Source organism: Leuresthes tenuis, unplaced genomic scaffold (genome assembly GCF_036924035.1).
Source record: "Leuresthes tenuis unplaced genomic scaffold, fLeuTen1.0.hap1 SCAF_2, whole genome shotgun sequence".
Lineage (NCBI taxonomy): Eukaryota > Metazoa > Chordata > Actinopteri > Atheriniformes > Atherinopsidae > Leuresthes > Leuresthes tenuis.
This window is the reverse complement of record NW_027325356.1, coordinates 23,087,932-23,093,956: the sequence shown is the minus strand read 5'-3', so window position 1 is coordinate 23,093,956 and position 6,025 is coordinate 23,087,932.

The following is a 6,025-nucleotide window of genomic DNA, read 5'->3' as shown; positions in this document are numbered from 1 at the left end:
GACTTATAAACTAGTGGTATCAAAAAGAAGCTTAGAACTGTTGTTGGAACTAAATGGGTTGGCAGACATACACTATAATGTAAAAATTAAAGCATTTGTGGTCAAAGTTTATGTTCATGTGAATAGCTAATTGAGCAATGATTTCACATTCCTTTAATATTTTAAGAAACATTGCTTTTTTTTGTTTAAAAAAATAAAAAAAGGATAAATTCGTATAGTATCTAATAAGCTCTACTCTGGTATGCATCAAAGATTTTAAATGTTTTTTGTTGCTTCCGAGGAATCTTTTTGTTCTTATCACTGCATTTTTACACATTCTTCTTTTTACAAGGTTTCTAATTCTCTTAGATTCTTGACCCGTCTTGTATGTCCTGCTCTGTTGAGGTCTATGAACAGACTTTTGATGACTTTTGGGTCAAGAGATAGTAAGGGTAATGTCAAATCTCCTGTGTTTTTTGCCATTTTCAAATTCAGATTTTCAACAGGCAAATTGGATATTATCCTCCAGAATTTTTTTTCCAGAGATTTGCTGGTAAATTAGTCCATTCTTCTCTCCAAAGTATGATAAATCCACCCCCATGCTTAGCAGCTGGTTGTTCTTTTGGGTCTCCAAACACATTGTCAATACCAAGCAGTCATGACACACTTCCTCAAAAAATGTGGTTGTACCAAGACTTTAAAAAGTGTTATACTTTGTTCATTTGTGGAAAAAGGAAAGTCTATTTTTGTTTGATAAGTTGCTTTGAAAAAGTTCTTGTGCATGTGAGGGTTTTCTCTGTGTGTTCCGATTTCCTCCCACAGTCCAAAGACACTTGTGTTATGTTAACTAGATATTCTACTTTGGCCATAGGTGTGAGTGTGCATGATTGTCTGCCTCTGTGTTAACCCACAGTGACATACTGACAACCTGTCCAGAGTTGAACCAAGACCCCTCCCTAAAGTCTACAGCTGTATTCCAATAAGCTTACAGCTTGAATGCAATATCATGAAAATTAATTGAGTTCCTCTGACTCTGACTGCATATCTATCTCACTGAAAATTCATGTCTCCATATTTTGAAATTCCTTTGTTGAATTTCAATTTTTCTAACACATTCGGAGCGCTTTTGGCTTTCTGTTTCAATCTTGCAAAACTCTACAAAGAAATAAATAAACTTTACATAAACAGAGTCAGTCTTCGGGTATAATCACTCACCCTCATAACTGCAGATGTAATCAGTGTACAACTGATCTTCATCTTCACCTTCATCTTTTGTTGGTGGGACCAGGTGAACATTTTTGAGCACACTGATGTAATTTATACAAAGTACCTTACAGGCATTCTGCTATTCAGAGTTATGTTATGGGATTCAAAATTTAAAAAATGAATGAGATAATTTAAGTTGATCCACTAAAATTCACGCGTAAATGAGTCGCATGTGTTCTAAATCTACCTCAAAGTCTTTTACAGTAAAAGTGGATCTTTGATTTACCTTTCAATCCATCAAGCAGCTGTCTTGAAAAGTTTCTTGTTCTTCCAGATCTCAGAGTGGTCGGCATCACTGTTAACTGGTGTTTCTTTTGTACATTACAAAATGAAGACACTGAAACCTAAAAGAGCTTTTTCAGAGAGCTGGGCACTTGCCTAGAGGAGGAATGAGACAGTGATTCATGAGTCGGAATATTCATAACTTTATGAAGCCAAATTTTCATCATCTACTTTTCCTGTAGAGCAGTACTCTAAATAATTTATAGCTCCAGCAAGGTATCAAGCTCTAGGATCTTCAAGCTAAAAGTTATCTGAGATGGTACAAAGCAAAAAAAAAATAAGCAAAAGTTTCATATGTAACTTTTTGGAAACGTATTTATCTACTTATTCAACTATTAACAGTGTAAGAAATTTTAAACAGATGAGCCCAGCATGTTCAATCACTGTGTGTTAAAAACCAATACGTTATTTAGTGTACACCTCAGATAATATTGCAAACATTTATTTTTATTTTTTTTACAGTAAGTGTCATTAATTTAGAATTTATTGCACACTAATGCATCTAAATGAACAAATGGGCAGCATCATTGAAACATATGCAAATGATATTTTTTTTAATCTTTTACTCGAGCACTTCTTCCAGTTTTATTTTGCCATGTTAACTTCTGGCTGGAGAGAACTTAACACAAACAACATCACGTCACCACGAAGATTCAGGAAGAACATTTATGCCTCTTTAGCTGACCTGAGCTGACAGGCTCGCAGCTGCCATTCCTCCTCCTTCAGGCAAACAAGCACCTCAGACCGCACCTGCAGCACTCAACGGTTACATAATCCCATCTGCTTCACATCCGCTTTACTGTCCATTTCTACGTTTTTACCCCTTTTTTTAGCATTTGGTACAATTTATTTAGGACCTGCAGATCTGCTCTGCAACACCTAAAGCTCAGTGTAAATCAAAGATATAATGCACCATATACTTATTCAAAATCAGTCTCATTCCACATTATTTATTATTATTATTATCAATATGCATCTCAACAATATTCAGAAAATCTCTCTTCTATAATGGTACAAATTTACTAATTGTAAGTACCTTTGGACACAAGTGTGTCCCAGATGAATGTAAGTTGTAAATTATGAACATATTATAAACACTCACTACAACCTCAGAATAAAGTAAACCATTTAGGGCCATTTTCAACTAAATTTCTTGTTTTTCCAAAATGTATTCAAAGGCTTCCTTTTAAGTTCACATCATACAAGGACATTAGTATTTTCAACTCGTAGATTTAAACAAATATTAAAATGTTTTTTCTTTTAACCTTTGTTGAATTCATTTGATTATTTGTCACATTTAAAAAACTATCCTGAAATTGAGCGATGTTTTCTGAAGAGCTTTTGGATTGGTCTGTTTATTCTGCTATCCACAGAGGAAGCACTAATTTTACGACACGTCAGTGTAATTACTCAAGGCTATTGACTGTATTGGACAAACAGCTTTGATCATCCATGCCAATCGTGATGAAATTCAGAAACATTTACAGACTGAAAAAAAAAAAGATTGGGCACAATACAACATTTTAATTTGAATACTACTGAATTCAAAGAAGCCAGTGACGTCACATTTTTAGAAATAAGGTATTTGGTTCATAAGTTATGTGCATACAGTTCCGGTGGGGAGCTCACTGGGAGCTTCTGAGCAGAGTTCCAGCTGAGCAGCGGACATGGAGTCAGGGCTAATTTGCCTTCCCACAGATCAGTGCATTTTAAATAATGCAAAGGTGCGGAGTTGCATCCAAGTAATTTTAAGGCATGCAGGATTGTTTTCATGGAAAAAAACAACAACTAAATATTTCATTTTGATGAACAGGGATGAGTTTGTAAGTATTTAATCGATGTCTAAAGGGGTAGTTAAGTGGGAGCTTTGACATGGGTCTCTTTGGGGCTTTGATGCTCTTGCTCTGATGTTATTCCAGTGTGGAAATCTTCTGTCTGCAGTCACAATTAAAAGGCTATATTGATCTCAAGTGTTTGGCAGGCTAATGTAGGTTTCCTTTCGTGCCGTGTATTTTTCATTTTCTCTTTTATTCAGGAGTCTTTTGATTCCTTCAAGCCTCCCCCACATCATGATTCTGCCATCGACATGCTTGAAAATGGGGTTAGCTGGAAAGCTCAGTTTTGCCAACAGCCTTTTTGTTTTGTGCAATATGAAGTGCTTTTCACAAATTTATATGCGTCTTTAAAAAATTTTTACAGTCCTTCAAGCTTCTACCAACTAAAGGTTTTGTGAATCTCATGTATTTTTCATTACCCAATGATTAGCTCCGCCGAAACAGTCTCGGTGCTATGTATAGAGTTCCATATCTGCACATACTGACAAAGAATGCCATATGCATTTCACACGCTATAATATGTCTTAAGCATGAATAGAAATCAGTGAATGCTATTCACTTTGCAGGTATTTGGTGATGAGCCTAGGACCTGTACAAAATTTCATATTTCAATTATGATGGTGTCAAAGGAAAACTGATGATTACTAACAACCTATCTTGATGAAGCATCTGAGTGCAAACAAAATTTGAAAAGTCCCTGAGCAGTCAGCAGTATCCTCTGGGGGCCATAAACGTGCATGACAAACGTCATCCTGTTTATCCCGAACAGGCATGTGTGACACTTTGCTGGGCTTTGTTCCATCTACAACATACCACTGGAAAAAAGTCAAGAATTCAATTTTCTTCAAATCACTTTACAAATGGATAATTGTAAATTGATTTTCTTATTTATAAAAGTATTGGTCATCTTTTGAATTTCTTTGCTGTGTTGACCACTTATTGTTGCACTGAAGCACTGCAGTTATTGAAGACGCTGGACTCATTCACGCAGTGAAAATACAGAATATTCACTTTTTTGTTTCCTCGAATGTGACCGTTTTTTCCACATTTCAGAATTACTTATCAGTGGTTGACTGGGTTTTGTGTGATTGCAGGCTATAATGGACATTTCTCACCATTTCGGAACCTAATTTGGTTTTCATCAGCAATGTAAACAGTCAACACAGAACAATGGAGCTTAATCAGGGCAAAGTAATACAGACTCCAGCCCATTTGTTCTTCCTTATCCTTATACCTTCCTTTTCCTGTTAGCTGTCAGATTTAAGACAAACCAAGCATCTTAGAAACAGAGTACAGTGTAACTGTTGCCTCCTAGGTATGACAAAAGTTATTTGAGGAATGCATACATCTAAGTAACCAACAGCTTAGAAAGTTTCCCCCTTTCAATGACACCACCCAAGATACAAGACAGTCTGGCCTCAGGAAACAAAGAGGGAAGCACTTGGCAGCTCACAGCTGATCCTCACGCCTTCACAGGCAATGGCTAATGACCATTGTCTATTCTTGGCATTTTTTGATAGACTAAGAAGTCATTTCAATGTGTCAGTGGATAACATAAAGCTCAGAACATCTCTAAAAGCAGCTGTTGGCTGTTGAGGCCATGATACCAACCAGTTATGACTTAAAGGGCTTTCTGTGCCGCTGACAGAACATCTCAGTCCATTCAAGTCTGAAAATCTCTTAAATCAGAACTCAAATGAGTATAACTCTGTAACAGATTCGCAACAATAAGTCAGAAGCAGCTTTCTTTCTTTCTTTCTTCCTTTTTTTTGGGCTTTTGGACTGTGGAAAATAACTGTCCTTGTAAAAAAATAAAAACTATTTCCTTGACATGTGCTCCCCATACAAACAAGAAGGGTGATGAAAAAAGTAATAAAAATCTAGTGAGAGTAATCACCTTGTACGAGTGCAACCACATTGACACACTTCTTCTTATTACACTGAATGTCTGCCTTTAAGAGCTTTTAAAAGCACAACCATGACAAAGTAAACACAACCTCAAAGTATTAGCTCTGTCATTATAGTTTACATTATCATAGTTTAGGGTTTAGAGATCTTTTGGTGCGGCTTTGAGTGTGTGATACACGGATTGAAGATTTTATTTACGTGTTCATCAGGCAGTATCATGAGCAAACTCAGACATCAGTGATATGTCTGAGGATTTATGCTCTAAGTCCTCAGACTTAGTCGGGGGTGACAGCCTCAGAAAAGCTTCATTTTCTTTGATTCAAACATTTACGGATGAATTACTCCAGCATTAGAAGTGCTAAACAGAGTGAAAAGGGCAGGCGGCATCATCTGCTTCTGAGTGGGGGCATGGGCAGGGACAGATTAGCATAGCAATGGACACACAAGCTGAATGTGGAGAAAAGTATAGTCATACCCCATGGAAAAAACATCTGAATGTTAAATTTTTGTTGTTCTTGTTGACATTTGTCAACATCAAAACGAAAATAAGAGCACTAGCTTGAAAAATGTGTCGCTGTTTGGTCATGTAAGGCCTGCATTTAAAAAACTTACTTAAAAACTGTCAAATACTAGTCATGATAAGCAGCACTTTGGTTTGGTAAGGATTTCCCAAACTAAAACCAGAACTTGTATGAAGCAGCTCGCCACAATTTCAGCGTAAGTTGGCAGTAAAACTAAAAGTTATATCACCTGCA